The 16,722-nt window shown below is 35.4% G+C and overlaps 2 long non-coding RNA genes across 2 annotated transcripts; one reads left to right on the plus strand and one right to left on the minus strand.

The window, feature by feature from the left end:
- Positions 1–9,262: 9,262 nt before the first annotated feature.
- LOC148690875 (uncharacterized) lies at positions 9,263–11,536 on the plus strand. Its single transcript, XR_015957352.1, has 2 exons — positions 9,263–9,406; positions 9,500–11,536. It is a non-coding gene; the product is annotated as an uncharacterized LOC148690875 (long non-coding RNA).
- A 3,002-nt stretch (positions 11,537–14,538) lies between these two features.
- LOC137715146 (uncharacterized) lies at positions 14,539–16,722 on the minus strand. Its single transcript, XR_011065535.2, has 2 exons — positions 16,339–16,722; positions 14,539–15,795 (listed from the first exon to the last, which is right to left on the minus strand). It is a non-coding gene; the product is annotated as an uncharacterized LOC137715146 (long non-coding RNA).

Genomic DNA, 16,722 nt, shown 5'->3' on the forward strand with positions numbered 1-16,722 from the left:
ATTTTTGGCTTTTGAGATGTTGAACAATTAGTACCTCCGCCGGTCAACAGAAAAGGGTTTTTGATCTTGGCCTTGGTCTCTTGGGAAGTAGATCACATTTGAATGAATATACAACCTCTCAATTATAATTGTTAATTAAAACTAATTGCCATCATTATTCCCTTAGTTAATCAGCTGTTTGCTTAAACAATGCTTTTAATTGTAATTTGCAAACGTAATTAGATAGATAAATGGCATTAGCTAGTTCGTCGGAATCGTACTTCAAATGTGTCCGTGTGGAAGGAGCAAAATGATCCATATCTTTTTATGTTGCAACACTAACTACCGCACCAACGTTGCCCCCACCTCCACACCATCGCAAAACATCATTTGTGTTGTGTCGCAGGCACTGACAGGTGAAAAAAAATTGATCCAACTGAATCAATACCATTCATATCTTATATCTATGGAATGTAGAATTTTTTCTGTTTATTCTTCTAGAAGGCACAAAGACCCTTGGCCTAAAGAAGTGGGGATTATTTAATTTTTGGAACACTATATTTGGTCTCCGATCTTTTTTTTTTCTTTTTCTTTAACACATTCGATAATAGAAAGAATGAGTTGAACTTAAAATTTCGGGTGCAAAGATAAATACTATTAATTACTCTGCAAATTAGCTTATACCAATATATGTACTTAACAAAAAAGACGTTACACGCAACTAAGAAATATGCAATATTCTCTTCATTTTGGTCATTTGGAATTGATTAACATGCATGTTCTGCACACCGAAGTGCCGTGAAAGATGTTGCAAACCCTTGCTTTAATTTGTTTACATATAGCATATATACCTTACTTTGCTTGTGTGCACACCATTTTTCACGATCATATATGACTATTTCAAGGAAAGCATATCCACCGGAATCTGATTCTCACTGCATCAATTTCAAGATGAGTTGGGTAAAAATAATCAATAGATTCTTTATTCACACATACGGTCTAGTGCAGTCAGTCTTCACTTGATTGTATGGTGACTTTTATTCATACGAATGTGAGGACTATATATATATATATATTGGCAATGCGTTCGATACTACTTATTGTGACTACACTTTATTCAGAAAGAAACAACTGATAAACTCATGACACCTGCAAAATATAGGTTTCCTTCCAAATTCCAATAGCTTTGGGCCTTCAGCATATCTTGTTAACTGCAAGGGCCACAGACTCTCCGTACAAACTCAAATAGGTCAAGTTGGACGAAACCAATCGATACAAAATTAAACATCCAGAGAGGCCCGTATAAGTTTGAAACATTGAACGTTTCAAACTCTTGCGAGGAACCCTATTTAAAATGAAATTCAAGGACAAAATATTTGGTTGTTTATTTTACCTTATACGCACAGTTTGGTTGGCTGAGACCAAAGAAAATAAATATAAGACGATTGATTGTTGTGGTCCCAACAGCTGTCAGCAGCTGATCCATCCCAAATGCAGTTAGCCAATGAAAACCTAGCTGGATGATATACATAATGCTCCAAGGAAGAGGACTAGACAAGTCGAGCTATTAGCAGGGCTACAGATGGGCCTGCAGATAAAGATTTTTTCCCTTATGAGCCCCATCTCTGCAAAATTCTTTTAGGCCTTGTCACACATATTGTGGATTTTTATGAAAATATGCACATGTTGTTGCTCACATACTTCACTGCATGACTCTTTCTGCTGCTATAACAAAACCATTGTAAATGGTTTATTTGTGATACCTTTTTCTTCTCTGTTGGCATTTATTTTGTATGGTTAACGTTGTATCAAGTTACTAATTATTTATCGTTTGAGCACTCATGCATAGTCTGGTGAGAGTAGTTTAGCAAGTATTTCTTTAGTATTGTAGATATTTCTTACCTGTTTTCCTTTTGGGTTATGATACTTTTCTTGGTTAATATGTAATTAGGAATATTATGAAACATTTAGGATTTCCTGCAACTTAGGGTTTTATGTTTTCTGTTTAACCCAACTTATGGAGATATATTTTGCAATCTTTCTTAGTATTCAATCACTAAACTTCTAGGGTTTTTTCAGTTCCTAATGAATTTCAAATTTCTATATTCTAACTTAGAATATTTTTATCGATTTCCAGTTATTATATCACACTGCATCAATTTTACTGATAATACACATTTTTACGTGCAGTGAAAAACAATGGAAAACAAATTTGTACACGAGTACGGGCAACATGAGCCACAGGCACAGCAGCCTTGCTTACTCTTTCCTACTCAGTGTCTCACGCTCTAATTAAAAAGCGCAGATTCGTATAGAGGTAAGCAGTAGTACTGCAGTAATACTATTACGATTTTCACCCAATCATTCAGGCCAACAAGAAAATCTATTATTATATCCTATGTATGCATGCAGATCTAATTTTCGATTTGGTTAACAAACGAACAAATTAACGGGAGAAAACCCTACATGCATGTATGTGATGGATCATATATAATTGAGGACGTTTGGGTCCCATTTGTATATAAGACTGTTGTTGTAAAGTGGGTTCATCTCTCCTCCGGGCTCCCATACAACAGAGAATCACAGATCCAACGGCCGACTAGTTGCCAAATGGGAAATGACAATTGGCGATTAGTTAATCATGTAAAGTTATGCAACTATTCTTTGTTGAAATTAACTGCACTTGCGAACAAAATATAAAGACATTTTGACAACTGACAACCATATTAACTACATATTAACAACTTTAAGTTTTTATTCGTGATGACTTGATTTTGGTGACTTCAAGGGGTATTCAAAATTCTTTGGAAAGCAATTCCTTCCAGATTGTAACTGTTCGTTTGGACGGCTCTCTCAATATGTCTTTGGTTAAACCTATTGTTGAAGAATCCAATTTTATGTTGTCCACAATCACTAATTCACTGGAGGTCACTCTACCCACATACACCGACAAGCAAATGGTATCGCCCACCATCTAGCGCATTTTGCTCTTCACTGTGATAGCTCTTGTACATGGCTTGGTGCTCACTGTGATATTTCTTGTACATGGCTTGAGGATCCACCGGATCTCATTGCCGACCTCTTGCTAGAGGATTGTTTGAGCTAGTCCCTTCCTTTACTGGAAGTTTATTTGTACTGTTTCCCTTGATTTAGAATGAAGCTATCGTCTCTTTCAACAAAAAAAAAAAAGAAGTTTGCAATTTCAACGATATCAACAATATCACTGCCATGTCCACATTGGGAATTATGGTTAATATGATTAATAACAACGTATATAAACATTAAGGTTATATAATAATGTGAATTTTTAATGTTAAGGGAAGTGTGGTGGTAGTGAACAGGCTGTTTAGTGACCCATACGACAGTGACGACAGAATCCTATTCCAAGCAATGCATAGAGACAAGCATACCCCTCCTCCCTTCCTGCTGCAATCCCGTCCCGTTCCTACGTACACTTTGTTCCCTTCTAAGCCACAATCACATGCGCCTACTTACATGTCCAACTGCTATTGCAAGATACCCATTGAGCCCAGCCCCCACCCAGCCCCACCTAAAAACCTTACCCTTCATCCATTGGCTGATACCGTAATACCCTGCAGTGATCTACTTTTCTTTTAACTTAACCCCATCTCCTAATATTAATAATTGTACGTTTTCAACTACCATTTACCAGGCCCAGTCAGCACCCATACGATGACAAAACGAGAGCCGAACTTTTATAGTGTTTAGGCTTTAACATAATTACAAAAGTTAAAATTTTTCTTACGCTACAAGGAAATTTAAGCATCTTTGAGTGCAAGACATGTTCACAAATAATTCGTTCACTCTATTAAGAGTGTAGAATGCTAGTGTTATACAAGATTTAATTTCATAATATAGTTCATATATATATAGTTGTACATAATAACGTCCTATTAGTCTGATCTTATTTATCAGTATGCTTTGAGTTTACCATAATTAGGATGAAGCTTCAACATAATTAGCATGAAAGCTAAAAGTCAAGTTTTGATTTTACGAAACAAAAGTAAGTGATCTTGCATTCATGATACAAGAGACTCTAATGATAATTGGTAGGTACTAGAATTTAACTAGTAACAAGAACAAAAAAAAAAAAAAAGGTTTGAAGTGGGAGAAAGTTAAAAGTTAATTAACAAAGAAAGAAAAGAGGAGTAACAGACTGATACGGTTGAACATAGATCCATCCATACTATCACTGCATGTAAATTGCAAATTTGTAATGAATCAGATCGGGCTCTGCTGAGGGTGATGAGGAATGGATGCTCTCGGATACTCTCTCGTGTACCCAACTTGCCATGCATTATATGACGGTATAAGTGACATTGCAAAAATTCATGATGATTTGGAGCCTAGTTCATGTAGGTCCCTTCAATTATCACAATCTTACAATGATAGCAGAACCATCTTATCATTCCCTCTGCCCTTCCTTGTCCTCTCACCTCCGTGCTGCACTCTGCACACACGCTTGGCTGGATGGATCGATCCCACTACTCAGCTGCCTTGGCTACATGCTTGCTTTGTGCTGGCCATTACTACAAGTATACCAAACTTACATAAGATCCCACAAGTACGGTATTTCAAGTTAATCGAAGCATTGTCATGTGAAGAAGGTAAAACACACATGAACATGGCATGAGTCTCAGTTAAGATCTTAACAGGCATCTAGTAAGTCATGTTTGCAATAATTACACTTTCATACTTTAATTAATTATCGTGGCATCTGAAGTTTTGGTAGGTTATTTTTCTTATGGACATGCACAATTTGTTACAATTTTACATATCTTATACATGATTGAATGAAAAGGAGAAAGAATCACAACCATGAACTCAAATGTTCTGGATTTGAATTTACACAGATGAGGAAGTGGGTCGTGAAAATTGTTCTCATTATATATGCTACGGTGGCACAGACGGAATCTGTAATTCAAAGTGGCACAGACATCAGCCTTTATGTGTTTATGTTTTGGCCCCATTGTGTACCAGAGAAACAGATGGATGACTGCCACAACTCAATGACCAAATGGCAGCGGTTAATAGTATATTAGAAAGAGACCTAAGCTCCACCTTCTACTGTTTACCTAGTAATGCAAGCTGCAGAATCAAAATTTGAACATTTCAACTTTATCATCATGTGCATATTTATATTTTTGCAACGCACATTAAACTATCCATATGTGGCTGAGATCGCTGGCAGCCCAGACACAACAACGCGTTAGAGGCTAGAGTCCCACCACCTTTCTGAGAATTGGCCTTATCACGAGCAGTGTCATAGTAGTTAGACTTAGAGCTGCGTTTAAAGTCCCATTCGCGGTCACCATCTTACAGGCCATGCGCAAATGCAAATCATGCAATCTGCTGAAAACTAACACTTCAAAATTTTCCATTTTCCTTTTGTCCAACACAAAACCAATTGTCTATATGGAACTTCTGATAGTAAGTTTGGATGGTAAACTAAGACTGGAATTTGAACTTAGGCCCAAGTAGTCGTGTGGGGTCATTCTTGCACTCCTTAGGGTGATAGCCCATGGACAGAGACTCGAATTCAAAGTCTCGAATTGAAGACTTTTCTTTAATTTCTAGCTAACGATATGTTGTGGACATTATAAATCTATGATGTGAAAGATGTGACTCCAAGAAATTGCCAAGAAGCATTTTGGCTTCTTCCATTAAATGTGAAATACGGCGTGTTTCATAAATATTATTGTGCTGTAATAAAACATTGTCATGTGATGATCATACAATGTAGTTCAGCACGATATTAAATAAGGAATACTATTTGAACTCAAAATAAATATATAAAAAAACTTATGTTTTTTATTACCATCTCAATTATTGTAAGATGATCACCTGTACTATAATGTAATGTGATAGTATTTACATCATTAATGTTAAGGTAAAAAGATGTGTCCTCTGTGTGCTTTTCTTCTTGTTCAAAATTACTATAAATTTCGAAGAAATCTGCACCGTACGATGTTGTTAGATAACATGCCCACTGTCAAACCCTAGTTTTGAATCCCACTATCGGAGGGTAGGTATTGAGGGGGATAAACCACCACTGGGAGTTGGGTGGAATCGTAGATAACATGCCCACTGTCAAACCCTAGTTTTGAATCCCACTATCCGAGGGTAGGTATTGAGGGAGATAAACCACCACTGGGAGTTGGGTGGAATCGTATACGAAAACCCCCACCCCCACTTGCACGGTACACCAACAAAAGAAAACAAACTGGAATATCAAACTGATGTAACGGTGGGTGAGGGCTAGAGGGGTCTGATTATTTTGTAAATTAATAATAATAATTTAGGGTTCATGAGCACCAGCTGCACCACCACCACTTTAACCGTTTTAACATCATCCCCGGCTGACTGAGCAAGCAGCTACCTGACCGCAAGTATCATGTGAATTGTGATCATTTTATTATATCCTCTACATCCACCGTATTGTCTGTTATGTTATGGTGCACCTTCTCTTTCTTCTTATCCCATCATCCATCGCCAACAAAACATCATTCAGAAATGAACGTTGAAGCGACTCTTTAACTTTATGATATTTGTAGAAAAAGAAAAAGAACTGTCCTCATTCTATTTATACTAGTATTAGTGAAGCAGGCCCAAATGAGATACATGTGTAGGAGGACAAAATAAGGATTAGGTTAGTTCCTTTACGATTTACACTTTACATACATGATTGTATTTGAATGGCATGTGTGATGCTCATGCTCAAGAATTCTGCTGCGAAATGGACTAGTTTTAGGTTTTCTTTACCATGTGATTTTATGTTTCCTAATGTTGTTAAAGGATTTAGGATAGTAATTTTTCCTTATTTTCGTTTCTCTCTCTGTTTTGTTCAATGTGATGAGTGAGGGCGATCTCAAGGCCCCTTTGCAACAGTGGAAACAAAAGTACTCAAAAACAAAAGCTAATTATATTTTATGAGGGGATACATATTCTTTTTTTGCGAACAACGTATATTGAGCATTGTTAATATAAGGTCTTTTAGATCCTTAAAATAATATATAGTGTAATTTGGACCCATCAAGTTGCAAGAGGAAAAGAAGATTAAAGTATTGGGCGTTTGAGCTAGCCCAATAAGAAGGAATCCCAACCGCTACAGACGATGCCCACCGGTCGAGGGTTGTTATCGACAAGAACGATAAACACCGATTCAGAAAGTGCTTTCCGACCGCTCAATCCAAGTTGGCATAGTGCCAATTTTATAGCACGAAGCCTTAGAGACAGGCTTACTTAGACATCAACTGTAGGCCACATACTGGTTAATTAACAGCGATGGCAACAACCTCTGAAAGGACATAAAGGTTGTGAGGCCAGGCGCTCGGGTCAGTGTTTTCTCAACCCCTCAGCACCGAGCAAGGTGCTCGATGTGCATTGGCCTAGAAAACTTTCTAGATGGCTTTGAGCAGAACTCACTTCGTTTCCACATGTCAACTGAATAAGGTAGGAGTAGCCAACAAGGCAAGGCTACGCATCTAATTCATTTAATGCTAAAGCGGTGAAGTACTTGAGGGCCAAGAACTTTTGGGGCCTCATAGAGCTCTATATAAGAGGGATGAATACCTCTTATATGGGGTCGAACCAAGAGAAAAAGAAAGAAAAAATTACATCATTACCGAGCACTTCTTGTAATCCAAACCAAATATATATACAGAGTACTACATTGTATGTAACCCAGTTTTGAGGGTGAACCACTTAACCCTTGTTTTAATTACTTAAAAGTCTTTATCCCTAGTCCATCAAGGGTTGACCATACTAGTCTTTGTTGTCCTCCGAATTTTGAGCATTAACAATCATATAACTCAACGATCAGAATCGTTCAATTCCTTAATCATCATTTGAAGATCACTTCTATGAAAAATCATTCGAATTAAAAATTGTTTAATCATCCAAAAATATCAAATAAATAAGCGGTTATCATGAATTAATACAGTACTTGGTACCTACATATTTGATTTGTTCTATACATTTGAATGACCAATTGATCTCTGATTCAAATGATTTTTTGTAAGGCTACTCTTCAAGAAGATTAAGAAATTGAACGGTTCTAATTATAAAATTTGTACGGCAAATTATACATGATTTGCATGAGGGGAATGAGCTCATCCCTTGAAGGGAGAATGCAAATAATATCCATATGAATATATAATTCTTTTACTAATATGGATCACCATTTATTTTGTATATCTTAGGCATGAATTGAATGGAAATAAACAAGCTAAGTTTTTGTGACTCAACTGATTAACTTGAGTTTGTCATGTTCTCTTAGTCCAGGTTATTTCCAGTTTCATTTTTTACCAAGTTTATGCCTCTTGTTGATGTCTCTTAATGGGGGACGCTGCAGAGTATTCTATTGTAAGTTTCCTTTATTGGACATTTAATCAACCAAATAAAAACACTGGTAAAAACTTCTAAGCCATAAGTAAAGCTAATAGAGTGCATGAAATTAAGTAATGCTATTCATCGACAAAAAAAAAAAAAAAAGTAATGCTATTCAAAAGTTGACATAGTGCCGCACAAATTTATTCTTTCTCGACTTTTTAAAGGAGGTTCTGAATTTAAATCTAATAAATTTAGATATGAAAATAGAAGTCGATCGAGAACCATATAAATATTGTTACAATTATATATTAGCACGTCTACAATGACCTCATGAACAATTCAATTACATATACTAAATAAAAAATATGGAAGATTACATTATCATGAGCGATGATTACATGTATTATTTACCTTTAATAATCTTTTTTATCAAACGATAGATTTGTTAGATTAGATAATCAACATGATTCAAATTTATGCTGTGGTACAATGACAACACTCATTTTCACATAGAAAAGAAAACATAAGGATTGGGGGACCATAAACAACCCATACCTTTAAATCCCAATAAAATAAAAAGATATCTTGGTCACATGGAGGCATGTGATGATGAGGATGGGAATGGCTTTGTAATATTCATTCTCTAGCTCTTTCTTTTTCCACAACTATATATGCACATATATATATATATTTAATTTCCAGTAATTGTTTCTTCATTTCTTTTATATATGTAAATAATTTTCAATTTTTTTTTTTTTTACCGTATTATATAGAAATATTATTATAGTACCCCACAACGCACTCAGTAGGAAAGAAAGGCATTTTGTGGGTAAAATGTCTTATGACTAACCCTACTCAACCCACTCTTTTCCACCCTCCCTCTCTATAAAGCTGATAGACAGATTATTTGTTGTAGAGTGCCAGTGGTCCTTGAGAGACCTTTGTAAGAAGGGGTATGGCCTTTTTTTTTCCAACCTCTTTCTCTCTCTCTCTCTCTCTCTCTCTCTCTCTCTCTCTCTCATATTACTATACACTGGCTAGCTGAAAACTACAAAGGCGCACAAGAAGGGATGTTGTAAGATCTGAAGAGACTGTAATTACAAGTCCTTGCCATGCTTTTCCACAGCTTTCTTGAACTTCAATTCTCTGCTGTCTAAATCTCTTTCAGGACTAGCACCATGGAAGCTCAAGAAAGCTGTGGGAGACCATGGCAATTCTGGACTTAACCATTTCAATTTCCCTACAACGTTCGCTGCAGACAACATGAAAAATGATTTTGTCTTTTTCACCATAGATCCTGGTAATTCTCTCACTTCTATTTCGTAATTCGAACGCATTTCGTCAAAATATTTTCTTTCAGAATTCTTTCATAATTATATGAGACCGTATTAGTTTCTTCTTATAATTTGAATATATTTGTATCAAATATTGTTCTTTAATAAGTAAATATACACATGGGACCCCTCTAATGAAACTGTATTTGCATTTTGTCTGAAAAAAATTATCTAATAAATGAATTTTGATACTGCTGAGTTACAATGTGGGTTACATTTTACAAAAAAATTACAATGCACATGTATATGAGATGCACCGATATAACAGATGACTAGATTTTGACATTTTCAATCTTACTGCTCAAGCACCCGTGCATCTTATACACCAGTGTACTGTAGGAAAGCCCTATAATTTAAATTCCCTCCTCCGTAAGGTTTGAGTTAGAATTGTGTATTTGGTAAGAGGGTACTTGCTGCCGCAGTAGACAAACCCCATGAGGTATGCTGCTGTAGTAGTACAGATGAAATGATGAAGATGAAATTCTGTGATTTTTGTGCCAGTATTTATTTATTTTTTTTTTAACCTAAAACTTTGTTATATCTACTAGCGCACGTTTGAGCCATGCAGAACGGTAATTTTAAAATGTATCTTTTTCTTGTTGTCTTGTACATTTAGGTGAAATTTCAATTTAATTTAAAAAAATATTCCCCTGCTGATTCATTTAATCAATATGGTGAAAAAAATGAGTTTGTGCTTCAGAGAAGATTCCCATACCCTTTCCTTTTTATCAATAATGATGACACTTCCCTCCCTTCCTGCAGTTAGCCTTTTGATTTTCCTTCCACATCTTCTCCTACATTTCTGTGAAAAGGGTTAAACTTTGTCCCTGTCTGACATAGTTTTTTAACCACATCATCTCATTCTTACATCAGTAATCAGTTTTATTTCTCTCTCTCCCTCTCTCTCCCTCTCTCTCCCCCCCCCCTATTTTCTCTGTCTCTCTCTCTGTCTCTTTCTCACACTCACTTTTATGAATTTATGTTTGTACAGAAGAATAGGGTTGTCATTGGCATTACACCTACACAATTATGCTTCCCTTGATCCAAGACTCAAATTAAACCGTAAATAAAGTTTCGATGAAAAAACCAGTGTGAAACTGTAATTTTTTCTCTTCATTGTAACCAGCCGCACTGCATGAAGCTTTCGAAAATTTTACAAACGTTTCTGCAATTATACATGAGCTTTTTCGGTCTCCAGTGATTATCCACGCTACGCTGGCAAGCTAGAAGAACCAAAACAAATTTGGCAGTCTTGAAACTAACAGTGATTGGAATGGTTGTTTAGGCCCTACTTTATATCTGTATATCACTTCAGTAAAGTACTCATATTTTTTTTCAATGAGTTTATTTTATCTATCTGGTACATCATACATGAATAGGGGATTTTCTAATATACACTGGTGTATAACATCCACCGACGCCCATGATTGCAGGATCCTTGGTTGCGCATCTAACACCCTATTCAATTTTGTTTGCCAATTGTCATGCATACACCGAAGCATAGTACACTTTTCGTTTCAATAGTTCAAAATATTTTAGTAAGTTGATCAACTAGTTAGCTGGCTTTAACTTTTGTCATCAACGCATTACACTATATTTGGTAAAAAACCTTTGTTCCTTTTTTCTGTCACATTGCTTCATATGTACAGTTTCAGCAAAATATATTTTCATTGGCTAAGCTTGGTTACATCTTCAATTACAAGTTGAATACGACCAATTCAGCAACTATATGATCTTTGGCAAATTGAAATCGATGGTAATGATGGATGCAACATATACTACTAGCATATATTGAGCAATTTGTAACAGCAGAATGATGAATCGCAATAAAGTTAGCTGTCTGTGCAGTGTTGACGAGCACCATGCTTTAACTACTTCATTACAACTTCAAATATTGTTACTGTCACACATTTAATTTAGCATTGATAATCCTTGAAAGAGAATTTGAAAACCGAAGAATTCGGATCGATGGATTACAGATAGAAAATAAGATGTCCTTTAATTTCTAAAGTAAGAACAAAATTATTAAATATCAACCAAAGTAGTGCAGAGTAAAATGGAACTGTAACGAATATTGTTTAACAAAAAAGGAGGATTACTCTTTAGAGGAATTAAGCGACAGCTATAAGTAAACAAATATTTTCTTTAACAACCTCTTGCTAACTAGCTAGGGCCAGGTCCACGCAAATCCGTTCAGAATAGGCCAGAAAAATTAAGAGCGGATTGGCTATTCTGAGTACAATTAAATTAACTAGGCCGCACTAATTTCTGTATCTAGTTATCAGGAACTGGGGCACCATAGAGACCATTTCTTCCATCAATAGGGTGGGAGGATTCGAACTTTATCGAAACCTCTTCCGACTTAAGAAGAAACCTAACCCTAGACAAATAATTAGGGGGAATTCGAACTTTGTTGGAAACGCTTCCAACGTAAAAAGAACTGTAACCCTAGACTAAGAACTAGTTGATCACCATATAGCTCGTTTATGAAAATAACCGAGTTGCTCAAAATACAAATTAAAACTTAGAACTCGGAAGGAATTAAATTAGTAAATGCTTGGGAAACTGACCCGGATGCGGTTGAGATAAAAGTCCAAATTTACTCAATCAACTTAAGATATAAAGCCAGTTATCACTTTTTTACTGGTCTTCTGACTTATCTTTCAAATTTTTTCGGACCAGATAAAGCACTGCAGTAAGTCATATACATTGAGAATAAAAAAAGTCCTATATCTTTACATTGAGTGAACGTGTAAGTTCTCTCACACAATAAAAAATACGTACATTTGCAGCCAGTTATCACAATAGATTAAGGATCATTATAGATTAGCAAGTTTATACCGTATAATCCAAATTGCCACTAAGATGTACACACAAGGCATCTGCTAAAGCAAACACAAGACAAAATGTTAGAATCCAAAAGAAGAACATGGATTGACGTTTCTAAAAGTTGCACCAGTCATGACCTCCTCTCTTCGAGTGAAAGAAGACCATCTAAAGCCTCTCAAGACTGATATATAGGGTTATATATACAGTGTATAAATAGTGAATATGTCGATCCACTAGCATTAACAAGCAATGGAAGAATATGTAGTGAAATGAAAATCTTGTGCAGAGCTGTTTCTACTTAGTGTTGAGTGCCAAAACAATCCAGATAAAAAATTGCAACGGCTAATTAATCTCTTCAGAACAAGTAATGAAGGAAAAGCTTGTGTGAAGAAACGATGATTGAAACGTATTTGGAACCATGACGACCAACGGAAAGAGATATGGCATAGAGAAGCAATCTTTTGCCACCATGTGTTGGGAGAAACATTGAAATAACTTTTTGATCGACCAATCAAGCGATATTATCAATTGAAAGTGATTAGCAACCGCGATAAATGGCAACTTTCTTGACCATTATAGGTACTACTTAAGGTAGATCGTACCTTCTCATGATGATCGATCTCATCATATATACTAGAGGTTCACCAACAACTATACCATGATGGCATCTAAAGTAGTATGGATATATAGACACTAAGACCATCTCCAACCCATGGAATAAAGCTTAAAATATAATTTTTAAAATCCCCCAAACCATCTCCAACCATTGGGCTAAAATAAGCTTTGGAAGAACATATACCTCTGGGCTAGATTCCTCAGGATTGAAGTCTGACTTAAATTATTCTAGACCCACCAAACTGTCATATTGCAAACCTTATTTTGTTGTGTACTTATAATCTAACGGCCATGATCAAATGAGATCAAATTTAAGGGTACAAAAAAAAAAAAAATTAACGGTCCAAAATTAAATCTAACGTCTAAACTAATTTAAAAAATAATTTAAATCAAATTTAACTTTATAAATGTTCATAAAAATAAATTAGGATAATCTACATCAATTTTATTTTCAAAAAAGTTACGGAAACAAAAAAATTAGGCTAAAAACATTCTTTAATAATCTCGGCTAAAATTTTAAGCCATAAGGGTTGGAGGAGAAAAATAGTTTCTGGGTTATGGCTTAAAATTTTGTCTTAAATTTTTAAGCTTTATTTTAAGGGTTGAAGATGGTCTAAAGGTAATAATTCATAAACACACACAAATATTTATATACTCTTTTTATATAAGCATTATTCTATATTGACCTTTTCTAAACCATAGAAATTAAAGAAAAATCAAACTCGGACATAGAGGGTTAAACATAGTTCTAACAAACTTAACTAAATTTAGATTTGCAAACGCACTTATATAACTCACTGTAAAACCAAATGAAAAGGAAAACTCCACTCTAGATTGAGCATAAAGTAATTATATATAAAAACGTTTTGCAGCAAATGAAAGGTGAGCAATTCTAATACATGCTAGAATAGTGGGCGACATTAAGACATGAAAAGTAGTTGAATCATATGACCTGTGCAACGCCTTTAGTCACTGTTTAAATTTATGGTGGCAGAATGGTTGGTCTATAAATTGGATGTATCCAAATCCCCGTGGGCGCATCCATCTGTAAATCTAACCAGTTCTTGCATAGATGACAGTCAAAAATATTCTTGGTGTGGTTCTTAGTAAGGACCATGCAAGATTGTTTGTACACAGAAAAAAAGCTTTAGTTGTCTCTAATAAATAATAATCCAAGAGAAAAGACTAGAGAGCCTAATAAGACCAGCACAAACTTGTCCATTGCCAGTGAAAAATAAGGATGACCTTTTTTACACACTTCATTTACTTTACCATAGTTGGCAAAACATAACCCTAATTTTCTTAAGCAAGGTTTCGGTTTCATGGACTTTCACTAATTTCTCCTCCTAGCCATTAAACAATCAAATAAAGGAATGATTTCCACACACATCTTTTTTCGTTCTTCACGCAACTATTTAAATGTACAAAGTGAGAAAATGGGTGAGTCGGAATCTTTTCCACTCTAATTAATTGCTCCAAAGCTAGCTTGATTAAACAAGCTTGACAGTAATCAAAAGAGCACGAGTCGAAAAGATGAAAAAGGCAATACAGACCTTTTGTGGTCCAGTGAACATTCAATAAACCAACTGAAATTGTTGTCCTAGAACAAATTTGAGTAGTACTTAGTCCTTTGCGCATGATTTTTTACTAATCCCTAAAATAAGTTATCTTTGCGATAAGCAAACCCATAAAAGAAGGACTTGCCAGCTATTTAGCTAAATCATCAAGGTCCGCGTACTTTAATTACACGCACAAATAATTGAAATAATTGCATGTAGCAAGGGCCGGCAAGGCAGATGAGAAACCGATGCAAAGTAATGACGGAGCCGGAAAATGATTCACACTTTGTTTTCTTGTCCTGCATACTAAGGACGTACAAGGTAAGCAAAGGAGTGCGTGAACATCATTTTTAAAGAATTAATCGTGGTCATGTATACGAATTATGAGCATGAGCTAAGATAGATGTTGACCCCCATGACATCTGAGAATCTCATGTACATGTTTGTATATAAAATGGCTGCACTCTATCTGAACTATCTCTCTACAACTTTATCAACCGACAGTACGGTGTAGAGTTACATAGCCATAGGCATGGAGGATAATGTAGCATGTTAAATGTTTGAAATTATAGCTTCTTAATTAGCATTTTAGAGCTTGTTTAGAAGTGCTCTTAAACTAGCTAAACACGTTTTTGGAAAAAATATTTTTAACCCAACTCTTAGTAAAAATGCAAGTGAATCCTAAAGAAGCACTTCAAATGCTTTTAAAATTCTCTAAATTCACTTTCAATCATTTTAAAAACATTAACTGACGAGCACTTAATCGTTTTCAAAGGCGATATGCTGCCTGCAATACATGGAACCAACTCAACCAAGATATGTGTAAACAATGTAAAGCATGATTAACTAAATAGTTAAATCAAGTCCACTGATAATTAAACAATATAATTAAAAGACAAGAATCTAATCTTTTCTTGCAGGAGTTAATATAAAATATATCAATCATTAAACAGTGTTCATTGAATGTTAAAGTACAAATGGATCAGAGATCGAACTACTTATCAAGAATGTTCTCTGAAGTCTCAATCCAAGAGAGAGGAACGGAGTTTACAGAAGATTCCCCTTCAACAGAACTGCGTTGTAATTTGTCACCACCGAAACAACTCACAGAGGAGATCAATCAATCACTGGGTAATAACAATTTTGGATATTTGTACAGGCAAACTTTGTGTTAGATTTAATTTATGAAAATATTTTTACATAGATCACATACAGATAAGGAGAGAAATTTATCACATCCCCAGGTAATCATACATGAAAAACTCTAAAACCTCGAACGAAAATTAGGGTTGAAATCATTTTCCATTGTAGCATCGTTTACAAAACCACTGCCTACTTCAAATCATCAAAGACTGGTTCTTTTTATGGGAATCGAGCAATAAATCAACCAATAATCATGTCAAAACAATCAATGACGTATGCGTGGATGGCACAAAAATCATGTTGGAGTAAAATCGTGAAAGACTGAATTTTTCAGGGATTTGAGCAATAAATTGACTTGAAATCATGATGAAAAAATCACTCACTTATCAGTGAGTCAAACAATTGTGCAAAATTACACAAAATTTGTATGATTTAGAGTCCTTACATAAAATTATAAATTTAGGTATAGATGTTTAGGGTTCATATAATATTTAAGAGAAGAGAGACGTACGATTAAGAAAATATACCAAGATATGAGGGACAATGGAGATCCGATATGTGAGTGAATTTATTGAGCCTATCTGTATCTTCCCACAGCTTTATTGAACCGCAGACCAAGTTAAGAGGAATAGAGAGACTGAGTCGATTCACTCCAAAGATCGGTCGATCTCGTCATACATGGATGCAGTTCAAGAAAGCTGTGGAAGAATACAAAGAGGATCATCATCTTCTATCTATTAGAGAGAAATAGAGAGACGCCAAGGCCATATATATCTAGAGAGAGAAAGATAAGATGGCTAAGAAGCTTCAGCCAATCAGAGAACGACAAAAAGAGTAAACCCCAAAAGGGGAGATGCAGATGCAGATGCTTATTAGGCAGAGGAGGAAGAGGAGGGGGTGGTGGAGGTGTA

This window comes from Pyrus communis, chromosome 15 (genome assembly GCF_041283825.1).
Source record: "Pyrus communis isolate YQ-2024b chromosome 15, ASM4128382v1, whole genome shotgun sequence".
In the NCBI taxonomy this organism is placed as follows: Eukaryota; Viridiplantae; Streptophyta; class Magnoliopsida; order Rosales; family Rosaceae; genus Pyrus; species Pyrus communis.